The sequence below is a fragment of the Pongo pygmaeus genome, chromosome X, assembly GCF_028885625.2.
Source record: "Pongo pygmaeus isolate AG05252 chromosome X, NHGRI_mPonPyg2-v2.0_pri, whole genome shotgun sequence".
NCBI classification, from domain to species: domain Eukaryota; kingdom Metazoa; phylum Chordata; class Mammalia; order Primates; family Hominidae; genus Pongo; species Pongo pygmaeus.
In genome coordinates this window covers 155643873-155658807 of record NC_072396.2, presented here as the reverse complement: position 1 = coordinate 155658807, position 14935 = coordinate 155643873, and the positions used below count along the sequence as shown (strand labels likewise).

The 14935-nt window shown below is 38.3% G+C and overlaps 1 protein-coding gene and 1 pseudogene across 6 annotated transcripts in view; one reads left to right on the top strand and one right to left on the bottom strand.

Annotated features, from left to right (window-relative positions):
* The window catches only part of CD99L2 (CD99 molecule like 2), a 130779-nt gene that overhangs the window by 81173 nt on the left and 34671 nt on the right, over positions 1-14935 (top strand). The gene's annotated exons all lie outside the window — the stretch shown is intronic.
* Positions 4572-4682, bottom strand: LOC129025622 (small nucleolar RNA U3; annotated as a pseudogene).

Below are 14935 nucleotides of genomic sequence, written 5' to 3'. Positions count from 1 at the left end.
TCTGGGGTAGCATGCAAGTGAACTACCTGTAGTTTTAAGCCCCATGTGTGCAGAAACAATCAAGGCGTCCATGTGAACACTGAGTTTAACTTAACAGAGTGCATACCTGGCTGATCACTATGCCTTCTGTGTTTTTTATGAAAAGTCCTGCCTGGGAAAATTTCAAGAGGAAAATGCATTTGGACTTCTTCCCCTTTTTAGCCATTTCATTTTTCTAAAATCAGGGAAAATGTAATTGTTTAGGTTTTATGAAGCTGATCAAGCATTTTCTTTAGGCAGATGGAACATTTTGGAATGGCATTTATTTTACAGTGTCATCTTTCAGTAAAGGATTTTGGGACTTTGTTCTTCTTAACAACTCTTTCCTGTTGTCACTTGACCCTTTCTTCAGATGGGCCGCTTTACCATTTAGACATCTTCACTGATGTAAAGAAAAATGTGACTGTGTGGCTGGGATCCCAGTCATTACTCCCATCCAGCAACTTGTTACCAGTAGTTGGGGGCGTGATAATACGTTCTGTGCAGTAGAGAGCTACCTTTCTTCCGAAGAGACACTGATGATGCAAGAAAATCACTGCTGCTTTATGACTGGCCCTCATTTCTTCACATTTCCACATTCAAAGGGGTGCTTCATGACCACATGACCTCTCCCTTTTGGTTGTCCTCTTTATGGACTCTGTGTACCTGGTTTTGAATTTTGGGTTAATACCTACAGTCAGTGAGTATATTGTTAAAATGGTCCGACTGCTAGCCTAAGCAGAAAATACCTAGGAATATAAATTAATTGAAAAACTGGTGGTATACTGCAAAGTCAGAAGGTAGTAACTTTCTATCCTGCAGATATTTTCATTATCAATGTCTGTACACAGAATCGGATTCCAATATAAGTCTCTTTGTCTTAACCCATTGTTGGTACTGATCAGTTGAACCCATGGGCATTTTGCTTATTTTGGAATCTTATACCCAGTTGTTAATCAGTTGGCTGTTTCCTTTATGTTTTGGGGCCCACTGAAGGTAGTGGATTGGACTTGGCTGATGCTTTGGATGATCAAGATGATGGCCGCAGGAAACCAGGTATAGGAGGAAGAGATAAGTCCTTGCTGGTTGAAACTACTACAGGATTCTCTCTCATTAATTACAACATCAACATCCCACAGAGCCAGAGTCAGTCTGGGCTTGGCAGAGGTGGGGACACTTCAAGCCAGTGGAGAACCCTGTAACGGTAGTTCTCAAACCTTTTTTGTCTCAGGACTCCCCAAATCATTGAGATCTCAAGAGATTTTTGTTTATGTGGGTCACGTTTACCAATGCTCATCATCTTAGAATTTAAAACTGAAAGACTTTATTAATCTAAAATGAACAACACTAAAGCCATACATTTAACATAAATAACATTTTTATGAGAAATAACTATGCTTGGCAAGACAAAAACTTGTATTGAGGAGAGCGGCATGCTGTTACATTTTTGCAGATTTCTCTCATGTCTGGCTGGATGGAAGCAGCTGGATTCTCACAGGCACTTTATTCCATCGTGAGATGTTGTTTTGGTTGAAGTATATGAAGGAAATCTGGCCTCACACCCATACGCAGTGGGGAAAGGGAGGAATATTTTCACAGACTTTTCAGATCCTTGTGGATAATCTTCTAGGATAGGACACCAAAACTTGGCCCCAACAAAAGCGGTTGTTTCTTACAGGTTAAGCGTAGTGTGGAGTGTGAAACTCTATCAGTGAACTTTCCACACTTGGTTCCGTGGGACTGTCTTGTCCTTTCAATGGATCTTTTACCCATTCATGGTTTTGTAACATTGCATGTTGGTCATTTGGAAAATATTAGTGCCTTGAGGTTTTTTGAGCTTCCAAGTAATGTCATGCGTCATTGTGTAAAACTGAAAGTCATATTTGTTCATATCATCACCCATCTCATTTGAAAAAAATATGCATTGGGGAAACTGTTAAACTCACAGTGGTAGAAAAAGATGTTTTTGAAGTTCTAACTTTTCCTTGAAATCTTATCATTGGCAACAAATACCATGAGTGGGTTTCTTTAAATTGACAGGCTCATTCATTTTCAAGAAAACATCTAACAGATATTAAAGTTGGCAAAACCATAGTTGGTTTTAAAAAATCTTTAAATATTGATTAATTACTCTTCAATTCACTTTTTCAAGGAAAAAATCTTCTTTGAGAGGAATGGCTCATACTGCTCAGAATGGAAATAATCACATAAAGTTGTTTTTTTTATGTAAACTTTTGTATTTCCATGTGCCACATAAATGCTTGAAATGTACTTCCTGTTTTGTTAGGAAATATTAAAAGGTCATGCTCTAATACAATTAAAACATTTTCAACTTCCTCATGTCAGTTTTCCAGTGCTGCTGAACATACTCTCATAAACTTAGTAGCTTAAAACCATGTTCAGTTATTTTCTAGGTTTCCCTGCGCTGCTGAAGTTCAGCCATTTAAGTGTCAAAACTTTTTTGACAAAATGACCCTTGATTCTCAACTTTCTCTTTACCTACTTTTTAAAAATTAAACTTTCATTTTTAGATAATCATAGATTCATGTGTAGTTGTAAGAAATAATAGAGAAGGACCCTTTGTACCCTTCACCCAGTTTCCCCTAATAGCAACATCTTGAAGATTGTACTCTACTATCATAGCCATATATTGACATAGATATAATCTATGCATTTATTCAAATTTCCTAGTTTTGTTTACACTCACGTGTGTGTGTCTTCTCTGCAATTTTATCACGTGTGTAGGTTTGTGTATCTGTCATCACAGTCAGATACAAACAGTTCCATCGCCATAAGTATCCCATGGTTACATTTTATAATCACACCCACCTTCCTACAGTTCTATTCCCCCTTCCCCATCCCTTTCCTAACCCCTGGCAACCATTGATCTGTTTTCCATTCGTAAAATGTTGTCATTTCATGACATTCAGTTTTGGGGGAGGCAAAAAAAAAAGTTGTATTTCAAAAATGTTATGTAAATGTAATTATAAAGTAGATAACCCTTTGGAATTGGCCTTTTTCCATTTATAATTCAGTTGGCATCCATTCATGTTGTTGGGTGTATCAATTGCTCATTCATTCTTATTGCCAGGGAGTATTCCATGGGATGGATGTACCGCAGTTTGTTTACTTGATGTATTGAACCCAGTTTTTGGCTATTATGAACAAGGCTGCTGTAAACTGTCATGTATAGTATTTTTGTGTGAACATAAATTTTTCTTTCTTTATGAATAAATGCCCAAGAGTGCAGTGACTGGATCACATGGTAGTTACATGTTTAGTTTTATAAGAAATGATCAATTTTCCATGAAGATTGTAATATTTTGCAATCCCTAATGCATTGTGTCAGTGCCATTTTCTCTGTATCTTCACCAGTATTTGGTGCTATCACTATTTCCATTTTAGCCATTTTATAAGTGTGTGGTAATATCTTATTGTGGTTTAGTTTGCATTTCACTGGCTAATGATATTGAACGCCTTTTCATGTATTTGTTTGCCATCTGTATATCCTATTCAGTGGAATGTCTGTTCATGTTTTTGGTCCATTTTCTAATTAGATTTTTTGTTTTTCTTACTATTGAGTTTGAGAGTTCCTTAAATATTGTAGACATTTGTCCTTAGTCAGATATATGGTTTGCAAGTATTTTCTTCCATTCTGTAGCTTGTCTTTTTATCCTCTTAACAGAGTCCTTTGCAGAAGTTTTAGATTTTGATGATGTTCAGTTTGTCAATTTTTCCTTTTATTGATCATACTTTTTTTTTTTTTTTTTTGTCCAAGACAGGGTCTCACTCTGTTGTCCAGGCTGCAGTGCAGTGGCATGATCATGTTTCACCGCAGCCTTGACCTCCCGGGCTCAAGTGATCCTCCCACCTCAGCTTCCCAAGTAGCTTGGACTATAGTTGCGCACCACCACACTTGGCTAATTTTTGTATTTTTTGCAGAGATAGGGTCTCACTATGTTGCCCAGGCTGGTCTTGAACTCTGGACTCAAGCCATCTACCCACCTTAGCCTCCCAAAGTGCTAGGATTACAGGCATGAGCCACTGCACTTGGCCTGGATCATGCTTTTGATGCCAAGTCTAAGAACTCTTTGCCTATACCTAGGTTTTATAGATTTTTCTCCTATGTTTTTTTTCCCTGAAACTTCACTTGCTTGCCTGTGAATGTCTAATTGTTCTAGGACCATTTGTTAAAAAGACTATCTGCCCGTTGAATTGTTTTTGAGCCTTAAAAAAATCATTTGGAATATAACTGTTTTTGTTGCACTTGGTATCCTTATATTTTGTTGAGGATTTTTGCATCTATATTACTAACAGAAATAGGTTTGTAGTTTTTCTTGTGATGTCTTTGTCTGGTTTTGATATCAATGCACTACTGATTTCATTGGATTATTTAGGTAGTGTTGTCTCCTCTTATTTTCTGGAAGAGTTACTGAAGAATTGCTGTTAATTATTTAAACATTTTATAGAATTTATCAGTGAAGGCATTTGACTCTGGGCTTTTCTTTTGGGGAAGTTTTTTGTATTATTAATTCTATCTATTATAGGTCTATTCAGATTTTCTATTTCCTTTTTAAAATTTTATTTTATTTTTGATGCTCTACACCTTCAGAGAATCTTCTCTAATAACAAACTATAGAAATGACCCCTGAAAGTAGAGTCTTAAGTCTCTTCTATTGCAGTCATCTTCGTGGGTGTGAAGTGGTGTCTTATTGTCTTATTGTAGTTTTGATGTACATTTCCCTAATGCTAATGAAATCAAGCATCTTTTCATGTGCTTTATTGAATATTGTTTATGTTTTTTGGAGAAATGTCTATTCAAATCCTTTGTCCATTTTAAATTGAGTTATTGTGTTTTTATTGGTGAGTTTCATTTTTATCTTTATTTTGTTTAATTTAATAGAGACAGGGTCTCCACCATGTTGCCTAGGCTGGTATCGAACTCCTGCGCTCAGGTGATCCTCCTGCCTCGGCCTCCCAAAGTGCTGGGATTACAGGCATGAGCCACCACGCCTGGCCAGATTTTCTATTTCTTCTTGAGTCAGCTTCAGTAGTTTGTATCTTTCTAGGAGTTTGTCCATTTCATCTAGGCTGCCCAATTTATTGGCATACTTTTGTCAATGATATTCCCTTAAAATCCTTTTTATTTCTATTAGGTCATTAGTGATATCCTCTCTTTCATTTCTCATTTCAGTAATGAGTCTTCTCTCCTTTTCTTTGTCAGTCTTGCTAAAGGTTTGTCAATTTTGTTGATCTTTTCAAAAACCATCTTTTGTTTTTATAGACTTTATTGTTCTTCTGTTATTTATTTCATTTTTTCTACTTTCATATATTTTTCTTCTACTCTCATCTTTTTTTCTTCCTTCAGTCTGCTTGCTCTGTGTTTGGTTTCCATTTTCTGGTTTCTGAGGTGAAAGTTTAGGCTACTGATTACAAATCTTTCTCCTTTTTTAATATAGGCCTTTACAGTAGTAAATTTGCTTCTAAACATGGCTGTTGCTGTATGTCATAAGTTTTTGTGGATTGTGTTTTTGTTTACATTCTTCTCAAAGTTAAAATTTCCCTTCTGATTTCTTATTTGACCTATTGGTTATTTTGGTGTGTGTTGTTTAGTTTCCACATATTTGTGAATTTCCCTAATTTATTTCTGTCATTGATTTCCTATGATTGGAGAGCATAATTTCTTTGATTTTAATTCTTTTAAATCTATTAAGGCTTGTTTTGTGGAATACCAGAAGGTCTGTCCAGGAGAATGTTCCCAGTGCATTTGAGTGGAATGCAAATTCTGCTGTTGTTGGGTGGAATGTTCTCTATATGTCACTTCGATTTCGATAGTTATTGTATTGGTCAGTTGTACATCTTTGCTGAATTTTTTGTCCACTAATCCAATTATTGATGGCAATAGGGTGTTGAATTTCCCCAATGATAATTATGGATTTGTTTCTCCCTTCAGCTCTATCAACTTTTGTTTCGTATGTTTTGAGTCTCTGTTTTTTGATACATCCAAATTTAGGATCATTATGTCTTCCTAGTAGATTGATTCTTTTATCATTGTGTTATGTTACTCTTTTTGTCTAAAATATTTTCCTAGCTATGACATCTCATTTATCTGATATTAATATAACCACTCCCACTTTCTTTTTTTTTATTAATGTTCAAATGCACATTTAGACATCAAAATTGGAAAGTTATTGTTTAAGGTTAAGTAACATCAGTGACCTTTCCCTATTCATTACTATTGAACCCCATTGGACTATTTTATCTTATGAATGGATCTTTTGTCCATTCACCATTTTGTAACATCCTGTACAGGTTGTTTGGAAAATATTGATGCCCTGAGTGAGTTGTGTTGTTTCTGAATGATGACACTTTTCCTTATCCAATACTCAAAACTCATGTTTGCTAATATCACCACCAGTCTCATGGTTGAGCTCTAATAAAATTATTTTTCTGCTCTTTGATATTTATTTCGTATTGCTTTATAACATGTTACCATAAAATTAGCAAGTTAAAATAGTATTCATTCACTCTTATAATTTCCCTGGGTCAGGAGTATGGGTCCTATGTAGCTGGGTCCTCTGCTCAGTGTCTTATACAAGGTTGCAATTCAGATGTCATCTGGGGCTAGGGGTCTTGTCTGAAGTTTGATATTATATTACTTCATATTGGTTTTGTAATGAGTTACCATGAACTTGATTGCTTAAACAACACAAACTTGTTATTTTATAATCATTGAGGTCAGAAATCCAAAATTGGGTCTTCCTGGGCTAAAATCAAAGTGCTAGCCGGGCTCCATTCCTTTTGGAGACTCTAGGGGAGAATTTATTTCCTTGCCTTTTCCTGATTATAAAGGCCACCTGCATTTCTTGGCTTGTGGTTACTTCCTTCATCTTCAAAGTCAGCAGTATGGCATCTTCAAATCTCTCTCTGACTCTTACCTTTGCTTCCATCATCATATCTCCTTCTCTGACTCTCCTGCTCTTCCTTTCCCTTATAAGGACTCTTATGATTTTGCTGGCCCCACCCAGATAATTCAGGATAATCATAGAACTCGTGGCTGCTTCCTTCTTTACGATTGGCAAGAGTAAGAAAATTTCTGCTGCCTGTAGTGTCTTCTCAGGGAAGGCGTAAAACCCCCCTTTTCAAGGCTGTACCTGGTTATGTTAGAATCACCCAGAATAATCTCCCTTTTGAGTAATTCAGAGTCCCATCAAAGACATCTTAAGTACATCTGCAAAATCCATTTACCTCTGCTATGTCATAATCTGATCACAGCAGTTATATCCAGCCTATTCATGGGTCCCTCCCATGCTCGTGAGTGAGGATTATACAGGGTGTATACATTGGGGGTGGGAATTTTGCCAGCCATCTTAGAATTCTGTGTACCATGTTTATCTAGGACATGCTTAAGTAAGACTGGCATTCTCTTTCAACTGCCATTGTATACTGGTGAAGAATCTGATGACTCCTAGTACCATTTGGTGCCACTGCCTCGGTTCATGCTAAGGGCCAGCAGGTTTACTCATTGTTGGTTTTGCACCACAGTGCAAGTGCCAACCCCATAAAAGCATGATTATGAAAATTGTTTTTCATAATTTATGGAGCCCAGGAGTCCTTGAAACACTCTTTGAGAACAACCATTTGTGGAGATGACCTTACACAGTCGTGTGGCATCAGTATGTTTTCATTCAGGTCAGTGATGTCTTCGATATCAGTGTACAGCAATCATGTATTGTGGTGCTGCAGCAGGCAGGAAGGTTGCTTTAGATGTCTTTTGTTGTATCAAGGTACACCTTTTCAGTTTTACTTCTGTAGAAAGTAATATAAATTAATTCAGCCTTTTGAGAGGGCAGTTTAGTAAAATATTTGAATGAGCAGTTCTACTTCAAAGCATTTTCTCTCTAGGTATACGTATGCATGTGTGCAGTGGTACATTTTAAATGGTGTTTGTGATTTCTTGTGTTTTGTACCAGCCAAAAATTAAACACCCTTAAATCCCACTAGTGAAATACACAAATTCTAAACCATTCATACTCTGAAGTCATTACAAAAAATAAGGTAGAGCTCTGGAACTGACATGAAAAAGGCAAGTCACAGAACAGGATGTATGTAGTATGAATCAATTTCTATCAAATATAAGTGGATGTGAGCACACACACACAGGCCTGCAGGCAGATCTGAAAAGGTACAGAGCAGCCCCCTCTTGGGATAGATTTGAGGCTGGCTTTTTTTCTTATAATCTACACCACTGGGTATTTTTTATATTGAGCAAGTATTACCTTTATAATAAACCTTAAAAATTAAAGTGATCTTTACTAATGAGGAAGAACTCTAGATTAGAACTGGAGAACTGGAGAGGCCTTTCCCCTCATTGTTTGGATGAGAGGGACTTGTTTAAGGTCGTGCTGCAAGCCAGCAGCACAACTGGCCTGAAGTGCAGGGATCCTGGCTTTACCTTGGGGGCCTTTTCTTCTACAACATGTTGCCATGAGAAGTGTCTGCATAGAGAAGGTACTGATGACCCAAAAGACGAGTTTAGGGTCAATTGGTGTGCTTTGGCCAAAGAAACCCTGGAAAATCCTCTATTCATTAACAGGTCAACCTGCCCCAAAGAGTTGTTGGAATACCTCAAAATCAAAAGTACAAGCTTTGATATATAGTGCCTGCTGGTCTGCTTGGCAGCTCTCCTACTGAATGGAAGATTAGATTCAAAAATCTAGAAAGCTAAAAAAGGGACTTCTCTTTAAGAGGTAAGCACTGTGCAATAACAGAAAAGTTGTAACTTCAGGGCCCCAAGAAAGGTGGTATTCTGTATACTCATGTCAAAGTGACAGAACTGTATTATTTGCTCTGTAAAGATTTGCTATTGCTCTGTAAAGATTTGCTATCTGGAAGGTTATCAGTGTTACACAAACCATTGGCCATAGGAAGGAACAAGCTTTAGTTCTCTGGAAAGTTGCCTGTGTATACCATCTCATTCCTAGATGTTCTTATCCAGTGTCATTTTTTTTTTTTTTTTTTTTTTTTGGAGGTGCAGTTTTGCTCTTGTTGCCCAGGCTGCAGTGCAATGGCGTGGTCTCGGCGCATAGCAACCTCTGCCTCCAGGGTTCAAGCAATTCTCCTGCCTCAGCCTCCCAAGTAGCTGGGATTACAGGCTCCCACCACCACGCCCAGCTAATTTTTGTGTTTTTAGTAGAGACGGGTTTTCACCATGTTGGCCAGGCTGGTCTTGAACTCCTGACATCAGGTGATCTGCCTGCCTCGGCCTCCCAAAGTGCTGGGATTACAGGCTTGAGCCTTCACGCCCGGCCTTCTACTGCAATTTTTCCGAAGTCAAGTCTACATGATTTGTTGTTTTATTTTTAGTGTCAATAATAGACATTCCTGAGTCTCTGCAGACCAGCCATTTGCATGTCAGACCTTTTTTTGCATCAGAAATTACCTTGATAAGCCTGGACAACTTAGCAAGACCCCGTCTCTACAAAAGATGAAAAAATTAGCTGGGCATTGTGGTGCATACCTGTAGTCCCAGCTGCTCAGCAGGCTGAGGTGGGAGAATCACTTGAGCCTGGGAGTTCTACACTGTAGTGAGCTATGATCCTGCTACTGCACTGCAGCCTGGGTGACAGAGTGAAACCCAGTCTCAAAAAACACGAAATTACCTTGATGCTCAAATCATGGTAATTTGACTTGTAATTTTGAGGTAATTGTAAATTCACATAAAGTTGTAAGAAATAATACAGAGAGATCCTATGCACCCCATACGCAGTTTCCCCCAGTGGGGGAAAACTATAGTATAAGATCACAACCAAGATATTGACATTGATATATAGTATAAGTGATCTATAGTATATGTGATCTATAGTATAAGATCACAACCAAGATATTGACATTGATATAGTCTGGTGATCTTATTCAGATTTCCTCCGTTTTACTTCTACTGAGTGTGTGTGTGTTTACTTCTATGCAGTTTTATCACTCGTGTGGGTATGTGTATCTACCATGACAGTCTAGACAGAACTATTTCATCACCACAGAGATCCCTCTTGTTGCCCTTTTATAAACACAAACACCCCCTCTTGCCACCCACTCCTTGCCTGTCTCTAACCCCTGACAACCATTAATTTGTTCTCCATCTGTAGCATTTGGCAATTTCAAAAATGGAATCATAGAGTATATACTGTTTTGGGACTGGCTTTTTTCACTCAACATAATTCCCTTGAGATCCTTCCGAGTCATGGCATGTATCAATAATTTGTTGCTTTTCCTCGCTGAACAGTATTTCATGGCGTGGACGTACCATAGTTTGTTTAACCATTTGCTTTTTGAAGGTCATCTGGGTTGCTCCCAGTTTTTGACTATTATAAGCACTTACATACACGTTCCTATGTGAATATGACTCTTCATTTCTGTGGGATAAATGCTAAGTTGCGTGAGTGCTGGGTTGTGTGGTTGTTATAGGTTTAGTTTGTTAAGACATTACCAACATATTTTTTGTGGTGAGAACATTCAAGATCTACTCTCTTGGCAATTTTTGAGTATATAATATATTATTATTAACTGTAGTCACCCTGCTCTATAATAAATCTCCAGAATTTATTCCTCCTAACTGAAACTTTGCACCCTTTGACTAGCATCTCCCTACTCCCCACCCCAGCCCCTGGCCACCAATATTCTGCTCTATGCTTCTATGAGTTCAGTTTTTTTTTTTTCTAGTTTTCTTTGAGTTGTAAAGCTAGGTTGTTTATTTGAGATCTTTGTGTTTGTTTGTTTGTTTGTTTGTTTTGAGTCAGAGTCTTGCTCTGTCACCCAGGCTGGAGTGCAATGGCGCCATCTTGGGTCACTGCAACCTCCGCCTCCTGGGATTACAGGCATCTGCCACCACACTTGGCTAATTTTTGTATTTTTAGTAGAGTTTCAGTTTTATTTTTATTTTGTTTTATTTAATTTAATAGAGACAAGGTCTCACCATGTTGCCTAGGCTGGTATGGAACTCCTGTGCTCAGGTGATCCTCCTGCCTTGGCTTCCCAAAGTGCTGGGATTACAGGCATGAGCCACCACGCCTGGCCAGATTTTCTGTTTCTTCTTGGGTCAGCTTCAGTAGTTTATATCTTTCTAGGAGTTTGTCCATTTCATCTAGGCTGCCCAATTTATTGGCATACTTTTGTCAATGATATTCCCTTAAAATCCTTTTTATTTCTATTAAGTCATTAGTGATATCCTCTCTTTCATTTCTCATTTCAGTAATGAGTCCTCTCTCTTTTTCTTTGTCAGTCTTGCTAAAGGTTTGTCAATTTTGTTGATCTTTTCAAAAACCATCTTTTGTTTTTATAGACTTTATTTTTCTTTTGTTACTTATTTCATTTGTTACTACTAGAGATGGGGTTTCACCATGTTGGCCAGGCTGGTCTCTTGGCCAGGCTGTTCTCGAATTCCTGACCTCGTGATCTGCCCACCATGGTCTCCCAAAGTGCTGGGATTACAGGCATGAGCCACCGTGCCTGGCAAGATCTTTGTTTTTTGTTTAGGTTGGCATTTATTGCTATAAAGTTCTCTCTCAGGACTGCTTTTGCTGCATCTCATAAGTTTTGGTATGTTGTGTTTCTATTTTTATTTGTCTCAAGAATTTTTTTGATTTCCCTTTTGATTTCTTCTTTGACCCATTGGTTGTTCAGGAGAATGTTGTTCAATTTCCACACATTTGTGAATTTTCCAATTCTTTGTTCAAACTTCTAGTTTTGTACCATTGTGGGTGGAAAAGACACTTGATATGATTTCAGTCTTGTTAAATTTATTAAGACCTTTTCTGTGACCTAACATGTGACCTATCCTGGAGAATGTTCCATGTGTGCTTGAAAAGAATGTGAATTCTGCTGCTGTTGGATAGAATGTTTTGTGTATGTCTGTTAGGTCCATTTGGTCTAGAGTGTTGTCCTGGCCCACTGTTTCCTTATTGATTTTTCTGTCTGGATGACCTGTCCATTGTTGAAAATGGAATATTTTCATCTTCTTAACCAGGTCTTTTACAGAGGAAATGTTTAAATTTTCACAAGGTGGATGTATCAATTTTTCTTTTTATGAAACGTGGCTTTGTTGTCAATTGTGTGAACTCTTTACCAAGCTCTCAGTCCCCAAATTTTTTTTTATGTTTTCTTTTGAAGTTTCATAACTTTATATTTAAGTAAAGATGATCATCCATTTTGAGCTCATTTTTAATAAGGTTGAGATTCATTGTTTTTACCTATTGATGCCCAGTTACTCCAGCACCATTTGTTCAAAAGACTATGCTTTATCAAATTGCTTTTGTACCTTTATCAAGAATCACTTGAGTGTATTTGGGGTCTTTTTGGGCTCTTCATTCTGTTTGATTGATCTGTCTGTCTGTCCCTCTGCCACAGTCCTGATTACTATAACTATAAATTCAGCTTTAATATTGGTTAGAGTGATTTGTTCCACTTTATTCTGCTTTGTCAAGTTCTTTTAAGGTTCTTCTAGGGCCTGTGCCTTTTCATATAATTTTAGATTAAGTTTGTCTTTGCCTATTCTAGAAAAAAACTTACTGGGATTATGATAGGATGTGTATTAAACATAGATCTATTTTGGGACAGTTGACATTTTTACTTTGTGGAGTCTTCTAATCCATGAATACAGTATGTCTCTCAATTGATTTATGTCTTCTTTGATGTCTTTTCTTGAGAACACTGTAATTTTTGGTATAGAGGATCCTGTACATGTTTAAATGTATGTTTAAATATTTTCTTTTCTAGACAGGCATGGTGGCTCACGCCTGTAATCCCAGCACTTTGGGAGGCCGAGGCGGGCAGATCACGAGGTCAGGGGTTCGAGACCAGCCTGACCAACATGGTGAAACGCCGTCTCTAATAAAAATACAAAAATTAGCGGGGTGTAGTGGCATGCATCTGTAATCCCAGCTACTCAGGAGGCTGAGGCAGGAGAATTGCTTGAACCCGGGAGGTGGAGTTTGCGGTGAGCTGAGATCCACTATTGCACTCCAGCCTGGGCGACAAAGTGAGACTCTGTCTCAGAAAAAAAAAAGGCTGGGCACGGTGGCTCACGCCTGTAATCCCAGCACTTTGGGAGGCCGAGGCGGGCGGATCACGAGGTCAGGAGATCGACACCATCCTGGCTAACACAGTGAAACCCCGTCTCTACTAAAAATACAAAAAATTAGCTGGGCGTGGTGGCGGGCACCTGTAGTCCCAGTGACTCGGGAGGCTGAGGCAGGAGAATGGCGTGAACCTGGGAGGCAGAGCTTTCAGTGAGCCAAGATCATGCCATTGCACTCCAGCCTGGGCGACAGAGCGAGACTGTCTCAAAAAAACAAAAAAAAATTGTCTTTTCTTTTTTTTGAGCCTGAGTCTCGCTCTGCTGCCCAGACTGGAGTGCAGTGGTGTGATCTTGGCTCACTGCAGCCTCCACCTCCCTGGCTCAAGCAAGATTCTCCCACCTCAGCCTCCCAAGTAGCTGGGACTACAGGCACATACCACCACACCTGGCTAATTTTTGTATTTTTAGTAAAGATGGGATTTCACCATGTTGCCCAGGCTGGTCTCAAACTCCTGAGCTCAGGTGATCTGCCCACTTTGGCCTTTCAAAGTGCTGGCATTGTAGGCGTGAGCCACCGTCCCATCCTAAATATTTTCTTTGGAGCAATTGTGAATGGCAGTGACTTTTTAATTTTGGGTTTGATATGTTCACTGCTATTATATGTGATCAATATTGTTGAACTTGTATCCTGAGGCCTTGCTGAACTCACTTATTAGTTCTAGAAATTTTTTGTAGATTTCTTGGAATTTTCTATGTACACGATCATGTCATCTGCAAATAGAAACATATATAGTTCTTCCTTTCCAATCTGTATATATTTTTTCATATTGCAATGCTAGACATTTCAGTATCATGTTAAATAAGAGTGGTAAGAGTGATGTCCTTGCTGTTTCAGACCTTAAAGAAAGAGCATTCAGTCTTTCACCATTAAGTCTGACGATAGCTATAGGTGTTTTCTAGATGTTCTTTATGAAGTTGAGATAGTTCCCCTTTATTTCTAATTTGCTGAAAGTATTTTTTTCCACAAATGGGTGTTAGATTTTTTCATGTCCATTGATATGTGATTTGTTTTCTTTGGCCTGTTGACAGGGTAGATTACATTGATTGATTTTCAAGTATTGATCCAACTTGCCTGACTGGAATAAATTCCATTTTTCATGCTGTTTAATTCTCTTTATACATCCTATTCTGTTTGCTAATATTTTGTTGAAGATTTGGCATGTAAATTGATGAGAGACATTAGTCTGTATGTTTTTTTTTTTTTTAATAAGGTCTTGACCTGGTTTGGCTCTGTGTCCCCACCCAAATCTCATCTCGAATTGTAATCCCCAGGTGTCTAGGGAGGGACCTGGTGGAAGGTGATTGGATCATAGGGATGGTTCCCCATGCTCTTCTCACGATAGTGAGTGAGTTCTCACGAGAGCTGATGATTTTTAAAGTGTTTGGCAGTTCCCGCTTTGCTCCTCTCTCCTGCCACCTTGTGAAAAAGATGCCTATCTCCCTTTTGCCTTCCGCTATGATTGTAAGTTTTCTGAGGCCTCCCCAGCCATGAGGAACTGTAAGTCAATTAAACCTCTTTTCTTTATAAATTACCCTGTCTCAGGCAGTATCTTTATATCAGTGTGAAAATGAACTAATACAGGTCTTTATCTGTGTTTGTTACCAGGGTAATACTGGCCTTACAAAATGAATGGGGAAGTATTTCCTCTTGTCTCCTTTCTGGAAGAGATTGTATACAATTGGTGATAATTCGTTTTTAAATGTTTGGTAGAACTCTCCAGGTAAATCACCAAGTCCTGGAGGTTGAGGTTTTGTTTTTTTGTTTTTTTGTTTTTTTGGTTTTTTTTT